At 36.4% G+C, this 19,039-nt stretch overlaps 1 long non-coding RNA gene and 2 other non-coding genes across 3 annotated transcripts in view; 2 read left to right on the forward strand and 1 right to left on the reverse strand.

Moving 5' to 3' along the window:
- The window catches only part of LOC134748376 (uncharacterized), a 351,953-nt gene that overhangs the window by 176,265 nt on the left and 156,649 nt on the right, over positions 1-19,039 (forward strand). The gene's annotated exons all lie outside the window — the stretch shown is intronic.
- Positions 15,097-15,168, reverse strand: Trnaa-ggc (transfer RNA alanine (anticodon GGC)). The gene has a single exon. It is a non-coding gene; the product is annotated as a tRNA-Ala (tRNA).
- On the forward strand, positions 15,203-15,274 carry Trnat-ggu (transfer RNA threonine (anticodon GGU)). Its single transcript has one exon. It is a non-coding gene; the product is annotated as a tRNA-Thr (tRNA).

Below are 19,039 nucleotides of genomic sequence, written 5' to 3' on the forward strand. Positions count from 1 at the left end.
CGGCAAGTTGTAAACAGCTTCGCGTTTTTAAGTTGACGGCGCCGTTTGTAAACGGCGGATTCTTACAAAATGTCTGCGACTGATACATATGTCACCTGACAATGCAATATTACGGTAGGTACCATCGAGCTGATCTGATGATGGACACAGGAGGTGGCCATAGGAACCTAATTGTGTTCGGGGTTTTTAGAATGGTCTCGATAAGTATAAGCTGCCTGTTAAAGGAAAAACACAGTGCGCGATCTTGTATCAAAAAATATTATATTTCCAAAAAACTTATTCTACACCAGCATATATTATGTACGTTCCTCCTAGAAACTTTAACTCAAACTTAGCTCAATGTAGATTTTTTATGTGATTCCTTTTTTATACCACGTCGGTGGCATACAAGCATATGATACGGTCCATCTGATGTTAAGAGGACACATACGCGCTGCCGACCCTTCAAAAACCTGCAGAGAAAACAACCAAAATATCTTGTGTTTGTGTCCCGTCTCTATCACATCCAAGAATTTCGTATATGTCAGCCGTAACTGCTCTCGTCCCCTATTTGTCTTTTCAACTTCACTTCGCACTTTTTATTTTTCTTTGTGTTCCAAATTTGAAAAGCTTTGAATTTTTTAAATTGCAAGAAAAGTTTTAGTGACACTTCAGGGTGTAAATGTGTCCATAGTGTAAACATTTGATAGCGTGATGTGACATACCTACGCGTTTGCGTTGTGTCATTTTTGTGGAATTTTGAGTTTCCAAAACGTCCCGCTTGGCGCGCTGTTCAAAATCCCATACAAAAATAGATCAAATGCTGTTGAATGAAATTTACACTACGGGGTTAGGTATGAAAATAACAACCGTTTTTGTACAAGTTATTTGTGACGTTTTCAATTAAAAGGCACCACATTGTCGCTTGTTGATAAGGTTGATCTCTAATTGAAGCTATATGGAAATAGCGCCTTACTGACAAGCGACAATAAGTACCCTTTTGGTTGAAAATGGCACTCGTTCGGACTACTAAAACGTCGGTTACGCTCGTTTGAACATGGAACATCGACGCCATTTTGCAACTTCCAATGAAGCGGTAGATCCCCGAGGAGACTACACCTCGCTCGTAATCGGTTATTTGGTACACTCGCCTACAGGCGAGTCGATCGATCGGAGGAACCATTTTAAGTTTAAAATTGTGGTCAGAATTAATAAATTTAAAAGTGGAAAAATTACTGCCTTGGCTGAGACGAACTCACGACACAGGGCGGACAGGCTATCAAAAATCACTTGCGTTTTGCTTGTGTGTGAACGGCACGTCTGTACACGCGTCATGCATCATAGTGTGAGTACTGCTTAAAAATAGTACTGAGCGGCCGGCAAACGGCCGTCAATCTGCTGTCGCGGGGCGAGGTAGTTCGAGTCGGGGCGGGGCGGTGCGTGGCCGTTCTGTATGATATTTACTATTACTCTTGTGCTCACGGCCTCTGGATCGATACTCTAGCGCTCTGCCAACTGAGCACTGCACACAAAGCATCTGCTGTTGTCAGATTTAATGTTTGAAAGCTGGAATAAATATTTTTAAGATTCTGAAGTGATCTTCAACCACATAAAATATAATTTTAACTATAAAACTCCCGTGAGACTCAAACATATTAGATTATTTTAAATCGGGTCACTCACGTATTATACACACATAATACACATAAAATATATCCTGTAGCCATTCAAATTGCCAAAAAGCCAACAAATCCAAATTTGCCAGGATATTAGGTAGATAGGTATTTATTTTCCGAAATAAGGATTCACAATAAATGTAATAAAAGGTCCGTTTAGATATGTGACGTTTTCAATCAAAAGGTACCACATTGTCGCTTACCATAAGGATGGAAATTGCTTGTATCTTTATACGAAAAATCTGTCAGAGCCTCCTTATGGCAAGCGACGATGTGGTACCTTTTGCTTGAAAACGACACATATAAGCCTCAAGCCTTTGGGTGGTAACTAAACACTTACTTAATTGTCATCTTCAAAAGAAAACAATCAAGAATCAACTTCAAATTCACGAAACAAAATGGCTATTTCATACATTATCGCTTGACATTTTATGTGCGCATTACGCATTTTCTTAATCTGACGGTTACCAGTTCGTAACACATTATCCGTCAGATTAAGAATATACGTATAAATAATTGTCAGATTAAGTATTATCACAATTACAGCATTAACGTAGACCAAACTAACCAAATCCACAATCTAGTTGACGATTTCTGTAACAGAGGGGCTACCGCGAAAACCGAAATTCGCAAATTGCGGGGATCTTTCTCTTTTACTCCAATGAAGGTGTAATTTGAGTGACAGAGAAAAATGCCCGCAATTTACGAACTTCGATTTTAGCGGTTATAGCCCTGCTTACCAACCAATGGAACATGTAACAAGCGGCTAAAAGTGGTCAAGGTAGCAAGATACCACTCTCATATCTTAAAGATAAGATAAATATAGTTTCTTATTCAAGTAGGCATATAAAAATGCGCTTATGAACGTCATATAAAGCTACACCGGCTCTAACACTACACCTTTGCCTCGAGAAGATTAAAAGGCCGGTGTCGATTTTAGTCGCAAAAATGTAAAATTGATAGATTTAGTCCATGAAATTTTACACCTTTTGTACCTAATTGAAATAACAAGTACTGGTTTCTATTAGCACGTCTTCTTATCTTACCTTTTATCAGATCAGTTTTTTGAAAACAGACTCACTAAAATAGTAATGTTTTCTTTTCTGATGGACGTTTAGGTAAACGCGCGTAAAGCACTGATTTTGTCGCTCTCATTTTTAAATTTCGTAAAGTTTGGACTGCTAAACATGGTAATTTTGTATTACACATATCCTGTACTTGACGTTTATCAGACTACATTTTTATTATTATGACTTTGAAGTAGTGTAAATGAAAGTTAGACGAAATCAATTTTCTCCAGAAATTACTTCAAAGCAAGTGACAATTTCTCTGAAAATCGACTTAATTTCAACGTAATTTTGATACTTAAACAATCTACAACATTTGCTGAAACTATTCTTATACATTAATTTGTATAATTTACCACCATGATTTTTTGATGATTTTTTTAAAACTGCCCCTTCTCTTCATGCATTACCGGTGACGCACGCTCGCGACTTCGTTATTAAAAGGCAAGATGAGAAGACGTGCTAATAGAAATCAATACTTGTTATTTAGTTATTACGTAACAAAACGTGTATAATTTCAACGACTAAATCTATCAATTTTACATTTTTGCTCCAAAATCGACTACGGCCTCTTAAATCCCAAAAAGAGTAAGGTATCCCAATATGGCACAGCACAGTAGCTACTCGCTCAGTTCAGTTGCCAATGGGAATACTACCTGTTACGGCGTGTTATCGACAGCTGACTGAACTTATAGGTAACTCATTCGGTTATATTATGGGATTAATGATTATAGGACAGGTACACCCCAGGCAAATATTTCACAACAAATTATTTTAAGCTAAGTGATTAAAGACCAAATGCACATTATTAACACTGTTCTCTGAATAAACATACCAGTATTCTAATAAACTATAAAAAAAACGGCGAAATGCGAGTCGGACTCGCGTTCCAAGGGTTCCGTATATTACACAATTTTTAACAACGTATTTTTTATGTGAAACGTTAGTGAAATGTCTTTAAAAAACCCGGGTCGGATCAAAAACTAAGTTATCAAGTCCGACTTACGCTTGGCTGCACATTTCTAATAGGTTTTCCTGTCATCTATAGGTAAAGAACTATTTTGTGTATTTTTTTCAAAATTTTAGACACGGTAGTTTCGGAGATCGGATCGGTCGGAGTGGCGAGCCTTGGGGGAGGCCTATGTCCAGCAGTGGACGTCTATCGGCTGACATGATGATGATGATGAGTTTCGGAGATAAAGGGGGGAATGGTCAACTTTAGGCTGTGACAGACGGAAAAATAGACAGACGAGTGATCCGGTTCCGTTTTTTCCTTTTGAGGTACGGAACCCTAAAAAAGTAAAGTAAAGTTCCCTAGTTGGATAACAGTATCCAATTACGTAATGTGTCAAATCGAAGCACAGCTAAGCAAGTTATTGCGTTAATTAATGTCTAGTGTGAATCACTATCGGAATATGATACCGATACCGATACTATTATTAGCCTCGGTATTAGAGTTTCCCGTACAACGGACTCTATTTGACATGCGCAAATACGTACGGCCCAATTCGAACAATGCTTCTAAGAGATCACTGCGGTACGATACCCTAAAGTGGCGTTACAGTGGAGGGAGATCAGATAGTACTTGGTATCCAATCAAACTTAGTATTAAATACTTACAGGCTGTTTTTAATGGCCTGCCTTTACGTGGTGAATACATATAGGTAGTAGATGGGGAGCCGGCGATGCTAAATGTGTAGTTACTCGAGCGTCATAGAGACCTATTGGAAACGAAAGATTAGATGATAAGAAGAAAAAAAAGTTATATAAAGTTTTCTTTTCCAGCTAGCAGGAAGGCGTCTACAGATTTTTTTTAAATTTCGGAGGGTTGGTGGAGGGTTAAAAAATCGTTGGGTAGATTGTGGATTTGGTCGTTTTGGTCCAAGTTAATGCTATAATTTTTCTATAACTGAATATGACACTTATTTGTACGCATTTCCTAAATCTGACGACCACAATTTCAACGTCCGATTTTCACATGAAAACCGTCAGATTAAGGAAATGCGTATAAATAAATGTAAGATTTAGTAATAGCACAATTATAGCATTAATTTGGACTAAAATGACCAAATCCACAATATGCTTGATTGTTTGAACCCCCCACCAACCAACTGCTCAACATAAACGGCTAAAATTGGTAAAGGTGGACTCTACCGGAGTAGCAAGATATCACTCATATCTTAATCTGACGCGCTCGAGTAACTACAAAAATCCCCTGGGCTCCCCGACCTTAGGTCATACCATAGAGTAACTTATACTAGAGCGGTACTGTCATAGTAAATTTTGTAACCCCAGTAAATTCACTGCCATCTGTCGAACACTTTAAAACTAAAAATGAAGATTTATAAAAATACGATAAAATGTATTTAAATATGGATAAATGATTTTTTTTTATTTGCATTAATTATTTTTATGATTTTGACCCATGTTCTTTCACTGATATGCGTTAAAATTGTTAAATAACAAACGAAACCGTCAACGCCATCTATACGACCGTAGGCCAAAGCTAGTAGCGCCCTCTGAACGAGAATCAAATTATCTTGATTTTCGAGGCACGTTTTTTCCTTAGACTGTATCCATCTATTACGGAGTTATATCTATCTTTGGTCATACTAAGCAACTTTTACTATGGGATCAACCTTGCCCGTCCATTTTATACTATGTAGTTATGATGTATATATATAGTTGCATTTGACTCGAAGCTGCAATGCCCTGGCTGACTGTACCGCATATTTTAGTTAATTAAGTAGTTTCTCGTTTTACTGTCACTGATAAAAACACCCAATAAAATAGTAGTAAATATAAAAACTTACTGATAAACATTTGTGTTAAGTACTTATTAACATTCCACGTCGTGAGAGATAAGTGTAACGTTCCATAGCTAAAATGTCCATGTTCGATATGAAGTTAAGGGGCTACCTGAGGTTTTCATCGATTTTTGACAAGATTTGAATCTTATCTCCTACTTTTGCACTACATATAGAATTATAAGACAAGCGGCTATCGGTTCTTCAATCTTTTATCTCCATTTTTGTCTACCGGATTGTGAAAAAAATTAATACTTATTTATTTATGATTGTTTTAAGCATTGTCTAAACAAACACTTTTTTCGTGTCTCGATTGCTGTGAAAGATCTTACTTATACGAAATCTACATATTTGGGTTCGTCTTAGACGTCTCTAAAAATTTGTTTAAGGTTTTAATTGTAAACTAATTAACACAAAAGTTATGGCCAGAAAACCAGTTTTTTGACCTAAAATTGTTCAACTTTGATGCCAAATATTTCGAAAACAATGAACTTTGAAGTGAATATGGGATACTATATTGCTAAAGTCCGTTGCTGTTTATATAATAAGCTACAAAAAACATTAGAAAACTAAGGGATTCAAATCGAGGGTCATTGGGGCATGGGATCCCCTTAAGCATGGACGCTAAATCTACGTTACCTAAGCTACCTAATACTCGTACAAAAAAAATATGACCTTAAGTACAACACTTTTTTTTAAAGCGTCAAACCAACACGTGCTAAAACCGCGTTTTTGAGAAAAAGTTAAAAAAAGTGAAACGCATTTTAACTATGTTTCCGTTGGAAGTTACATAGATGATGATTGATTATGTATCTTAAGGTATTTTTCTTTAAAAATATCTTTATTTATTTCAATGTCACTTACAGATTGAGAAAAAATAGGCTTTGATTACAGCAAGTTACATAGACTATGAAATTAGGAAAAAAATCTTTGAGTAAATTATTATTCAATATCTTTAACAAATTATGTGGTTGCATAAAATTATATTCAAATTTCAAAGCTACATACTGGTGAATATCTACAATTGAACAAGTAATTAAAATTAAAAAAAATTTTATACCTAATCATATTTTACAAAAATGTACACACCTTCATAGTCATTTTTAGGGTTCCGTAACTCAAAAGGAAAAAACGAAACCCTTATAAGATCACTCGTGCGTCTGTCTGTCTGTCCGTCTGTCACAGCCTATTTTCTCCGAAACTACTGGACCAATATAGTTGAAATTTGGTATACATATGTAAGTTTGTGACCCAAAGACGGACATGTAACGGAAACAAATTAATTTTAAACATGGGGACCACTTTTAGGGGGTAAGTGAGAAAATAAAAAAATATTTTTTTTAAACTATATCGTGTTACATATCAAATGAAAGAGCTCATTGTGAGAATCTTAAATATATTTTTCTTATAATTTTAAGATAAACAGTTTAGAAGTTATTCAAGAAAATAGTCAAAAAATGAGCACCCCCCCCCCTTTATCTCCGAAACTACTGGGTCTAAAATTTAAAAAAAAATACACAAAATAGATCTTTACTTATAGATCACAGGAAAACGTATTAAAAATGTGCAGTCAAGCGTGAGTCGGACTTAATAATTTAGTTTTTGATCCAACCCGGGTTATTAAAGACATTGTTATTGTGTAATGTACGGAACCCTTGGAACGCGAGTCCGACTCGGACTTGGCCGATTTTAAAATACATACCGTTATGATAAATTGCATTCGTTTCTCCATTATTTGTAAGCAAACAAGAATTTGTTGTTTTGATGACCTTTTAGATAAGATATGATGCAACGTGTTTGAGGCCTCTTAACACTATATGTGTGTCAATATTTGAAAACATTAAATAACGCATTTACAAAGAAAACATCTATAAGTACATGGCAAATAAAATTATGAGTTTGAGTCAATATAACAAGACATGTGCTCATTCTTCTTCCAAGTTTTCAAACATATAATCAAACCAGTAATTAACTAGCAATTTGCTTGAACAAATCTCTCTACAGATGTGAGAGGGTTTAGTCACTTTTCAGTACCTACTTTGTAATAAGATATCTCTCAATAGGTTGAAATTGGGCAAAGCGCTGGTGGCCTAGCGGTAAGAGCGTGCGACTTTCAATCCGGAGGTCGCGGGTTCAAACCCCGGGCCCCGGCTCGGACCAATGAGTTTTTCGGAACTTATGTACGGAATATCATTTGATATTTATACCAGTCGCTTTTCGGTGAAGGAAAACATCGTGAGGAAACCGGACTAATCCTAACAAGGCCTAGTTTCCCCCTCTGGGTTGGAAGGTCAGATGGCAATCGCTTTCGTAAAAACTAGTGCCTACGCCAATTCTTAGGATTAGTTGTCAAGCGGACCCGAGGCTCCCATGAGCCGTGGCAAAAAAATGCCGGGATAACGCGAGGAAGATGATGTGTGTCAATATTTGAAAACATTAAATAACGCATTTACAAAGAAAACATCTATAGGTATAAGTACATGGCAAATAAAATCGTAGTACCTATTTGATTGAATAAAAACTTGAAATGGAGACCTAAACAGACGAGGGTCTCCAAAATACGTCGCACGAGCGAATAAAAAATACGTGTACGAGCCGGACTCGCGCTCGAAGGGTTCCGTACCATTACGCAAAAAACGGCAAAAAATCACGTTTCTTGTATGGGAGTCCCACTTAAATATTTATTTTATTGTTTTTAGTATTTGTTGTTATAGCGGCACCAGAAATATATCATCTGTGAAAATTTCAACTGTCTAGCTATCACGGTTCATGAGATACAGCCTGGTGACAGACGGACAGACAGCGGAGTCTTAGTAATAGGGTCTTAGTATTTGGGTACGGAACCCTAAAAAAGGCAAAAACGCTCAGTTTATAAAGCTGTTAATTCTGCAAAACTAAAAAAAATAAGCCATAAAACCTACAACTTATCTTACCTAAACAATACAATTTCCACTATCAGTTTAAAAATTTTTTATTCTACGTCGGTGGCAAACAAGCATACGGCCCGCTTGATGTTAAGCAGCTTCCGTAGCCTATGTACGCCTGCAACTCCAGAGGAGTTACATGCGCGTTGCCGACCCTAACACTCCGCACCCTCGTTAAGCTCTGGCAACCTTACTCACCGGCAGGAACACAACACTATGAGTAGGGTCTAGTGATATTTGGCTGCGGTTTTCTGTAAGGTGGAGGTACTTCCCCAGTTTTAAATAAAAATCATTTATATTACTCCATCATCATCATCATCATTAATTTAAGAGCCTAGCTCTTGTCGGTGGAGCAATTTCCATGTATCTCTTTCCTGAGCCTTTCGTTTGACCGCCTGATACGTCACGACGTTTATCTTTTCCTTTAGTTGGTTCATGTATGTTCTTCTTGGTCTCCCTCTCTTCCGCCTCCATCATACTTAATCCATCATATTTAATCGTAAATGTACATCCATTATAAAAACAAACTGCAGACTTCATCAAGCTTCATAATATATGCAAATCAAAACAGGCTTCCATACAAATCAATGATGAATTTGTTTTATTTGTGACCTTAGTCTGCAAATACGATTGACAAATACTATTATTACACAGCTAGGGCAGCAAAGTAAGAAATTTCTCAGATACATGTAATTGTCGGCCGAGGCGGAGCCGAGGTCATCAAATAAGTGTGTATACAATTTTTCTGTGCGGCAACTTCATTTACCACAGCGGCCGATACTTAGCGACCGGACAACAATCGCACTTAAACTATCGTGAGACATATTTCAAAATATTTATCAGTACGGTTTTTACTCACTATTATTTTTAGTCGCTTTTGGTGACATGTTTCGGATTCTTTGGGAATCCATCCTCAGGCACGAGTGTCCGCGGCGGTTGTGCGTCGTGCACGTCGTACGTGTACGACGTACAACCGCCGCGGACTCCCAAAGAATCCGAAACATGTCGCCAAAAGCGACTAAAAATAATAGTGAGTAAAAACCGTACTGATAAATATTTTGACCGGACAACAGTTTATGTTTTCCGTAAAAAAAATATTTTAAAAAGCAATAACATACTAGATACTCTAATGATTATTTCCATAAGCTATTTTTACGCCTGTCAAGTATTGAAATAAAACAATATTTTTTAACTCCATGTAATTAATTTTGTATCATCATTACTCACACAGACGGATCCAGTTATAATTACCAATCACGTGACGCCGAACAAGTTAATGTCAAGGCACTGATTTGACATTCAGTGAGTGTAAAAATTTAATAAGGTGTCAATTATCGAAAGTCACGAAATTTTTGCTTGGAAATAACGGAAATATATGAAAGCACAATGAAAATAACTGAAAGGAGAGTCAGGAAAAGGTTCGATGAGTTTGAAAATGAAAATGAAAATGAAAAATGAAAAAATTGTTTATTTCGTTTAAGAATTACTCGTACTTATACAGGTAAGTGTTGGTGCCTCTTTTTAAGTAAGAAAATACCTGTGTTAAGAGGCACCGAAAATGAGTAAACATATCAGAAACAGGGACTATAATTATAATAAAAAACCGGCTAGGTGCGTGTCGGGCTCGCCCACCGAGGTTTCGTACAAGTTTCTAATATTTTTTTAATTTTTTTTATTTACGGTTTTCAGATTTTTCCCATGTATTTCTAGTAAAAGACGATATTACTTGCCTTTCATAGTTATTTTTTTTTATTTATACTTTATTGCACATAAAATAAGTACAAATGGTGGACTTAATGCCTTAAGGCATTCTCTACCAGTCTATAGTTCTAAGTCAACGGGAAGTACCCGATCAATTTTGGTTCCCTTGAGTGTGTCTAAATATACGTTTTTTGAGGCATAAACTGCAGTATCTTTTTTTTACGTTAAACATATGTTTGATTTTTTCAAAGCTTCAAGGTACCGTAAACCTAAGTATATAGTTTTTTCAACTCGATACCTCCACCCGTTCCCGAGATAAAGACACTGACAGTTGACAGACAGACGGACAGACGAGCAGACGAGCAGACGGACAGACGGACAACAAAGTGACTCTATAAGGGTTCCGTTTTTTCATTTGAGGTACGGAACCCTACAAAGATACCGTTGAGGAACGATATAGTATAGTATCATCTCGTACCGTTTCGTTTGTGCAAAAATAGTTACAAATTTTTAATGGTGCGTTTTAGACTTATGTTCGGTATTTTTTAACGAAACTTATTTAATTAAATAAGTTGATACTATACTATATAGTTCCTCAACGGTATCTTTGTAGGGTTCCGTACCTCAAAAGAAAAAACGGAACCCTTATAGGGTCACTTTGTTGTCCGTCTGTCCGTCTGCTCGTCTGCTCGTCCGTCCGTCTGTCTGTCAACTGTCTATCTCGGGAACGGGTGGAGGTATCGAGTTGAAAAAACTATATACTTAGGTTTACGGACCCTTGAAGCTTTGAAAAAATCAAACATCTAAGTTTAACGTAAAAAAAGATACGGCAGTTTATGCCGCAAAATACGTATATTTCGACACACTCAAGGGAATCAAAATTGATAGTGTACTTATCGATTCGAAACCTAATTAGGTTTCGAATCAATGAAGTTACTATATAGATAGCCTCATGCTATTCATATTTTTTGACAACCGTATTAGCTAAAAAATAAATGAAACATAAAATTATGACGCAAATACGTATTACTTTTTACATTAAACTTTATGAAAACCGACTACCCGACCACCCTTGCAGCATTGAATAAGGAAAATACCCCAAACAGGCATCGAATTTCTAAGGGTCTCACAATGACAAAAATCCCCTAAAAACCCACTCCTCATTTAATTGGCTATTAAGTTTTTATATACTAAACGTTCCTACAGCGTCTCTATACGCGGAAACATAATAAAATGGCAATTAGTCGGCCCTTGGGGTAAGCTTGGTGATATTTATTGCTCAAATTAGCGGGTTTAAAATGTAGACAATCTCCCAAAGACTACGTTTACAAACTTGCGGTCTCCAGTTAAGCGCTCATTTATGATCTCTTCCGCTTTATGTTGCTTTCTTTTTGTTTGTTACCTTCCGTGATTCTCACTTGATGGTCTGATCGGAAGATCAGCGCTGGAAGTCGCCAGCAGCATGCTGAGATGGGGCCATTTCGTGACACTTTTTTTTCACTATGTTCTTTTAATGTATGTCTTTTGTCTGTGTGTGTCTATTCTATTTGTAAAATCTTACCTACGTTGCAAAAAGCAACTCTCAATTATGTCGTTATTCAAAGTACTTATTTATCCATACATTTTAATTTTTAATCGTCAGTTACAGAATGAATAAAAGTTGTAAAAGTGGACGGAAAACGAATGCAGATGCGCTTTATCCACGCTTTATCCCTAAAGTACCAAACTATGTTTGATACCCGCCGTATACGTACGCCCGGTGTTGCAGGCGTCCATAGGCTACGGTAACTGCTTACCATCAGGCGGGCCGTATGCTTGATTGCCACCAACGTGGTATAAAAAAAGGACATGTATATTGCATCAAAAAGTGACATTTTGAGTTAGACACATAATTACAAAGATAAACACACATCTGGTAGGCCTCCGTGGCTCACTTGGCAGAAGCGATTGGACCGGTGTACCAATGGTCGCAGGTTCGACTCCTGCCGGAGGTGTAAATTTTTCCTTTAATTAAAAACTAAAATACAAATCTGTATGCTTGAAATTACGAAACATACCTACTTGTCAACTTGTCATACGCAACGCATGAGGAGTATGTTACCAAGCTGAGTTTGTTTCTTCCGGTCTTTTAACGGCGTTACACAATGAGCCAATGTGATGTCATGTGTTATCCCATCTAGTAAGTAAATGATCTGCGGTTTAAAATAATAGACGGTGTACATTTTACTCGGAGTTTGTTTTCATTAGGTTTCAGATGATGAACACTGTATGAAATTACAAGCTACTCCTAATTCGTCCAAAAAGGGCGCTCTTTACTTGAAAATAGACATAAATAGTTCGCAAATGAAAGATTCAAATGAAGTACTTGACTTGATGTAACTTTTTCATTCACTAGTTCAGTTCGGATTTATTTAGTTCTTTACTTCAGCAGTTCAGTTTAATTATCTTTTCATTTACTTGCTCATTCGCTTAGTGCCAATGACGCCATGTTTAAACCTTCGGTTCATAAATTCATTTATTTGAGTGATTCATATTGAATGAAATTATCAATCGAATTCTTTATTCAACTAAATATATCCGAGAATGAGAGATAGAAAACCAGTACTGTTGATATAGATGGATCTTTTGAGCTACTGAACTAAACAGAACTAGTGAACTAAAAGAGTGAAGTACTTCACAGCGTATGAAAGATGCATATCAATCTTTTCTTTTTAGTGACACATTAAGACACATTTTGCGCATGACTACTTGAGAAAGAATGAAACAACCATTAAAATTCACAATAAAAGACACATTTTGCGCATGACTACTTGAGAAAGAATGAAACAACCATTAAAATTCACAAATAAAACCAATGTATTAGATTTTTTTTATAACATAGTTATTCGCACAAACTATCGTGAGACATATTTCAAAATATTTATCAGTACGGTTTTTACTCACTATTATTTTTAGTCGCTTTTGGCGACATGTTTCGGATTCTTTGGGAATCCATCCTCAGGCACGAGTGTCCGCGGCGGTTGTACGTCGTGCACTGCCCATAGACCATAGACTGAACATAGTTATTATAGTCGGCCGGACTAAACCCGGCCCTATTACTCTTTACCCTAAAAACTAATGTATTAAAAATAATTTTCGAACCTTATATAAACTCGATAAGAATATCGTTAGCTAGTTGTACGGTCGGGTCAGCGACATCTAGCGTGAAATTTGGTAAACCTTGTTGTATGCAGTTACTATAAGGAACCAAACACTATATGTAAGCATACGGGTAATTCCGAAAAGTTACGAATGTTTTTTGGTTATGAAGCAGTCATTAAACGAGCAGACGAGCCGCCTGATGGGAAGCGGTCACCGTCGCCCATGGACATATGAAACAGAACCACATATGCGTCCCTTGAGTACTCGCTTCTTGAAGAACTCCATTTCGTGCATAGGAAATATCTCACTTTTCACTTCTAACTGATTCTATATGATCTGATCTTACCTAGTATCAATATTCAGAGAGGACAATGGGGCGTTTGACTACGTTCCAATATTCTTGGGACTTAAATGAGAAGGTGAAGTTTGTATGGCAGTTTCATTAAAAATATCTAAACGAAGGAACTCTCAGGCAAGTGCCAGTGTTTCAACATGATCATTATTGTATTCAAGAAGGTGTTTTCCTCGAGTGTATGCTATATCGTTCACATGAATACGCTACAAGCAATTTAAGCGTTGTAATTACATTATTATATGCTTTGTTCTTGCCTCTGTTTCTTAAAGCTTACGTATGGAATATGAATGCTTATTTTATATTTAACCATAGACATAGTAGGTATATAGGCATATATAAGTAGTTATAGACATGAAACCGAGCGACCAGGGGTAAGAGAATAGAATAGTTTTTATTCGTAAACACACAGACAATAGACATACATTAAAAGAACATAGTGAAAATAAAGTGTCACGAAATGGCCCCATCTCAGCATGCTGCTGGCGACTTCCAGCGTTCATCTTCCGAAGAGAAAGACAATATTTACGTATTGACAGTTTCATGTATGGCAGCATAATCCTTTTTCTCTTTCACTTATAAATTTCGGTATTTCGCCATCTCCTCCTTGCTACAATGCCATAACCTGATCATGAAAAAATGCCCGGTCGGTGATAAAGGCAAAGCATGGCACTATTTTCTCTTTCCTCTTATAGAGATCGCAATAAGGATAAGTTCGCCTTTGTACTGCCTATTTCTGTGCCATATTTGTGTTCTATGTCTTTGTACAATAAAGAGTTTATACATACATACATACATACATACATACATAAGACTATATTTCTCTATCAAAGAATGTCAGGCCCTTGTATTTAACACTAACACAAGCGTAAAATATGAGCCCACGAAGGATGTCTGGATGTACATTGCTATTTTTACTAAGGGACAAGTTTGGACAAGGCATGGGATAAAACCGTACAAAATAAGATTTAAAAGGGAGTAATACCTAAAACTGAGCTGGAACGAGGCCAAGAAGGTTGCAGAAAACAGATAGGCGTGGCGGGATCTTGTGGAGGCCCTATGCACCTCCGGGGTGCCCTAGGACATACAACAAAAACAACAATTATAAAAGTGCAAAAAGTAGGAATTACCTTTTCACACGTGTATTGTACAACGTTTTACAGTACATATGGCCCTAAATTTTCCACATACGCACGCATAGTGCTAGTAACCGTACTGTAAATTATTCTAAATTTAAAAATCGTGAAAGTTTAAATCAGTGTTTTAAAAACAACAATACCTAAAACGCGCACACTGTCTATTTGTATCAGAGTAAATGAGATAGCACTATCGTATGTCACTGGGCAAGAGAATAATAAGAAATAAATTAAACAAAGAATAATGCCAACAACTAGGTATGTTGTATATACAGATGTCAATCACAATGAAAAAATTAACGATGATCAACTCTGGTCAACGTGGGACTCGAACCCACATCCTTGGATTGCCGGTCCAATGCGTTACCAATTGCGCCAGCTGACCAAAGCTGCTGCTGAATTCGCGTTGATTGACGGATGGTCAACTGGCGCAATTGGTAACGCATTGGACCGGTAATCCAAGGATGTGGGTTCGAGTCCCACGTTGACCAGAGTTGATATCGTGGATTTTTTCATTGTGATTGACATCTGTATATACAATTTATAGATTGTAATAATGTGGTACGTCCTACAATAAAAAAGGAAAAATATATTAACATTTAACTAGGTATGTGATATGTGATGTCAAAATGCTATCTCCATTTATATTCATTATAAATGGAAATAGCATTTTGACATCACATATCCAGAATAATACAGAAAATTATGACGTTTATCCAGTAAAAAGTTTCTCAGTCAACGTTTCGTTCGGTTCATGTTATTAAATGTTTGAATTCCCAGATCAATAAGGATCGGAAGACATCCTTAAAACATTATGAAACCCGTGAGATATTAATCTTATCTGTCGACCTTACCCCGTCCCACTCAAAACAGTCATAGATTATAATCTACCATTATGTAACGAAGTCAAGGCTACGGGCTAATTTCCTGTTAGAAAAACATTAATGTATGGATTCGTCGCAACCATTAATGTCGCATTTCGTGTAATTATGGGAATATTTTCTCATGATTATTATACCTTTGATTGTTCCAACAGAACATTTGACAAGAACGGTATGAAAGTAACAGACCTATTGTGTTAGAAAAATACAAGAAAAATACAGTGTTTTTTTTATGTCTGACCATTACCACAGAATAAGTAATAGTATTACCATACAGAACGGCCACGCCCCGCCCCGCCCCGACTCGAATTACCTCGCCCCGCGACACCAGAATGACGGCCGTTTGCCGGACGCTCAGTCAGGGGGGTGTCACTGCGCAGTTTAGGTATATTTGGCCGGCGCACCGCCCGGGAAGGTGTATGGCAATGGGCTGCCGCTCGGCTCGCACGATAGTCGTGTCACGTGGCGCTCGCGCAAAATTGAAAATACGCAATGGCTTCGCAACCTGAATCGCGATCTAATCTGTATAAAAGATAATGTTCTGTTTACGGATGTCTGAATAAACGGAAGAACAAGAAAGCAGAAAAAACATATTTTTTAAATTCCGGATTATATTGACCGACATATTTTCAAAGGAATAAGTACTTCTGTGGCATACCTACTTCCGTGAGAATCAGACATACTATCTCCGGCTAAAAATTTTATGTTTACAGAATCAACGTTTGTAATTCCTACATATTTATCTTAAAAATAATAAATCAGTTAGGTATAGGTACAAAAACTTGTCAAGTGACAACCCCGTTCCGACACTCGCAGCTCGGTCATAAAACTGCGGCGCGCAAAGAAGATTCACGGTTCGTGCTGGCTTGTGAATTGTGAAGGAGTGAATTTTCTGTACGGTAGTACTATTAGTTATTCTGTGGCTCAGTACTGTTTTAAGCAACTTACTCACACAATGACGCATGCCGCGTGTACAGACTTGCCGTTCACACATAGAAACGCAAGTGATTTTTAATGTATAGCGTGTCCATCTGTGCCATTACTCAGGATGTCAGGATAGTGTAGGTCATACCGAACCACTTAACTTTAACTATGGAGCCAACGCAAAAATCGGCTGCCTCATAACTGTACATTCACGAAAATTTATACACAAAATGACAATTTGTTAGGTTTTATTATATACAACTTCTAAAAAACCAAATTATACCGTTGGTTTCTGTAGTATACTCGTAGTTTAGAGTAAGAGTAATTTGTGTTTTATTGTTTTTATTTTTTAAGAATTTTTTTTAATAATGTATTGTAATTTTAATAAATAAATAATTATATCGGTTATTGTTACAAACTTCAACTTACATTTTAGTTAGTGTTATTAGTGATATTGTTACTTATAGATTATTACGTACCTACATCTATTTATCTGTAATAAATTATCTAAATTAGCACAACAAATATGATAATTGTGAAATTTCTGACATTTTTATTTTTCTTAATTTGTTAAGAATTAATTATGTTATTTTATAATTTTTAATTTAATTTAATAGTTAATGAATGTCACTAATGTTCAAATATTTTTAGCTTGCTCTAGAATAATTTACAGTACATATATGGTGCTAATTTACCGCCCTAGTGCGGTAACTAGCACTATAAGTGCGTATGTGGAAAATTTAAAGGGCCATATGTACTGTAAAACGTTGTACAATATACACATGCGAAAAGGTAATTCCTACTTTTTGTACTTGTATCGAAATGTACTATTTAATTCTTGTTTTAAATTGTAATGTGATTTTGTTGGACCTATGTTGTGTTTATTAAACGAATTTATTATCAAAAATATGATACATTTAGGTTTACAAATTATTAGATAACATTGTGGACGATGGCACACGCATAAATACTTTTACATGTATACATAATTGCCTCTGACACGGAGTTGGTGAATCGTATTACCCAAAATATAATATTCTAATACGGGTCATATTCTCAAAGTATTTCCAATTTTCTAGTCTTTGATGTATTTTATTAGTAATTGCCCAATGTAATATAATCATAATATTTAAGTGACGTCCATTAGTATTAGGACCTAAAGAGAATATACAAATAATATTATATTATCTAGTCGGTTTATTCAATTTAATGGAATATTATATTGAAAATAATGCGAGGGACCAATATGCGTCCATTTATGATCCGAAACGTAGAGTAGAGCTGGGTTCTGTGTAGTTTTGTAAAAAAAGAACATTCCCAATAATAAAACAAAAAATAGATAAAAAACCGGCCAAGTGCGAGTCGGACTCGTGCACGAAGGGTTCCGTACCATTACGGAAAAAAACAGCAAAAAGAAATCACGTCTGTTGTATGGGAGCCCCATTTAAATATTTATATTATTCTGTTTTTAGTATTTGTTGTTATAGCGGCAACAGAAATACATCATCTGTGAAAATTTCAACTGTCTAGCTATCACGGTTCATGAGACACAGCCTGGTGACAGATAGACAGACGGACAGACGGACAGCGGAGTCTTAGTAATAGGGTCCGGTTTTTACCCTTTGGGTACGGAACCCTAAAAAACAGCATTTTTATATTTTACCTTTAAGATTCCTTAATGTATGTCAGTACAAATTCTTGGTGGCCTTTAAAAGCTTTTTAGTGTAAATAAGCTTTAAATCTAGGGATAATCACTCGTAATACAAAAAAGGTCAAATAAAGCCACTTTAAAAAATACAATATTCTTTAGTTTAGGGATAACCTTTAGGATTATATGATTTGTTAGATATAGGTACTTGTATTTTGTATGTTTATACATTTAATTTTTTGCTAAATTATCGCATTGGGTTCATCCCATAATGATAATTGTATGTGTGAAAAAAAAAAACTTTTTTACGAATACCTGGAGCAAATTTAAGACTCGTAAATTTCTAAATACTGTATAGTAGCAAATTTTAGGGGCATTGTTAGGAATCTGTTAGAAGCTAAATATACCCCAGACGAAAATGCTGACACGGGTAGTTTTCTCACATTTTATTTCTGACAAAGCAGTTTCAAACAAAATAAGCATTTGTGATTGGCCTCACTAGGCTCACCTTTTTATTCGCAAATGATTTTCACTGGATTGTATTTTTTTCTAAGAGATTAAGTCGTCTGGTAACTAGTTCTAACGAATTTAAGATTAACGTTAAACAAAATGGGGAAGAAACCCTGATGGAGCCGTGGGGACCTTTTTTTTTATACTACGTCGGTGGCAAACAAGCATACGGCCCGCCTGATGTTAAGCAGTCTCCGTAGCCTATGTACGCCTGCAACTCCAGAGGAGTTACATGCGCGTTGCCGACCCTAACACTCCTCTCCCTCGAGCTCTGGCAACCTTACTCACCGGCA

This window comes from Cydia strobilella, chromosome 16 (assembly GCF_947568885.1).
Source record: "Cydia strobilella chromosome 16, ilCydStro3.1, whole genome shotgun sequence".
Lineage (NCBI taxonomy): Eukaryota > Metazoa > Arthropoda > Insecta > Lepidoptera > Tortricidae > Cydia > Cydia strobilella.